This window comes from Embiotoca jacksoni, unplaced genomic scaffold (assembly GCF_022577435.1).
Source record: "Embiotoca jacksoni isolate LCO1_2020_lvr unplaced genomic scaffold, fEmbJac1.0.p SCAF_68, whole genome shotgun sequence".
Classification (NCBI taxonomy): Eukaryota; Metazoa; Chordata; class Actinopteri; family Embiotocidae; genus Embiotoca; species Embiotoca jacksoni.
Window position 1 is genome coordinate 767,720 of NW_027185423.1, and position 2,051 is coordinate 769,770.

The window sequence follows — 2,051 nt, forward strand, 5'->3', positions numbered from 1 at the left end:
GGACAGGATGAGGACGGACAGGATGAGGACGGACAAGATGAGGACGGACAGGATGAGGACGGACAGGATGAGGATGGACAGGATGAGGACGGACAGGATGAGGATGGACAGGATGAGGACGGACAAGATGAGGACCGACAGGATGAGAATGGACAGGATGAGGACGGACAGGATGAGGACCGACAGGATGAGGACGGACAGGATGAGGACGGACAGGATGAGGACGGACAAGATGAGGACCGACAGGATGAGAATGGACAGGATGAGGACGGACAGGATGAGGACCGACAGGATGAGGACGGACAGGATGAGGACGGACAGGATGAGGACGGACAAGATGAGGACGAACAGGATGAGGACGGACAGGATGAGGACCGACAGGATGAGGATGGACAAGATGAGGACGGACAAGATGAGGACGGACAGGATGAGGACAGACAAGATGAGGACGGACAGGATGAGGACGGACAGGATGAGGATGGACAGGATGAGGACGGACAAGATGAGGACCGACAGGATGAGAATGGACAGGATGAGGACGGACAGGATGAGGACGGACAGGATGAGGACGGACAGGATGAGGACGGACAGGATGAGGACGGACAGGATGAGGACGGACAAGATGAGGACCGACAGGATGAGGACCGACAGAATGAGGACGGACAAGATGAGGACGAACAGGATGAGGACGGACAGGATGAGGACGGACAGGATGAGGACGGACAGGATGAGGACGGACAAGATGAGGACGGACAGGATGAGGACGGACAGGATGAGGATGGACAGGATGAGGACGGACAGGATGAGGATGGACAGGATGAGGACGGACAAGATGAGGACCGACAGGATGAGAATGGACAGGATGAGGACGGACAGGATGAGGACCGACAGGATGAGGACGGACAGGATGAGGACAACATCTCCACGGTGGCTCCTCTGTAAGTACTCTGTTCACTCTGTATTTCCCTGCTAGCATCGCCGCTGAGCTGAGCGAGAGGTCCAACGTTGGGGTCGACCTCAAACCTTGTTGGCTCAGAAATAATTTGTTCCATAAAGTCAAGTTTTACAGATCAGCATGAAGCAAACAGCAACAGAAAAAGAGTTGAAGCCACGTTACTGATGTGTGATGAGCCTGGAGGAGAATCTGTTCTTTCATAGTTTCATATTCCAGAAGCTTTTATCAGTTTACTGTCACGAACCACCGGAAAGAGGAAACCAACCCGTGGAGGAGTCCACGGAGGAACGGATTCATTGATGATGTCATACATCACAAATCCTTCTTTGGTTGAGTCTGAACGTTCATTTGAACCAGCGTCTCTGAGTGTCCCCACACTGTCTGCTTTAACACCACCGCAGATAAAATGCTGACAACACAGTTCATTCAACCGTCCAACACGGCTTCTCGACGAAGGTGCACATAAACTCCAACATCTCATCTTCCTGTCGTCACCAACACATCTGCTTATTTCAAAGAAATGTTTCATATATTTGCAGCTGAACTCGAGCAGTTCAGAAGGAAATGTCTCTTCTTACAAACCTGTTTCCACAGAAGTGATGACGCTGTGTAAAATGTAAATAAAAACAGAACGAGATGATTTATAAATCTCATAAACTTTAATATTTAATATAAAACAGACCAAAGACAACAAATCAAATGTTTTGTGAAAAATATCTTCTCATTTTGAATCTGATGTCAGCAACACGTCTCTATAAAGTTGTTCCAGGATCATGTTCACCACTGAGCTGCATCAACTCTTCTTTTAACAACACTCTGGAAACCTTTGGGAACTGAGGAGACCAGTTTCTGGAGTTTTGAAAGTGAAATGTGGTCCCATTCTTGCCTGATCGAGGATTTCAGCTGCTCAACAGTTCAGGGTCTCCTTTGTTGTATTGTTCATGTCCTGATGCTCCAGATGTTTTCAATGATTGACAGGTCTGGACTGCAGGAGGCCAGTTTATCAGCGGACTCTTCTACTAGAGAACCATGCTGTTGGAATACGTGCAGAATGTGGTTGGACGTTGTTCTGCTGAAATAAACAAGACCTTCCCTG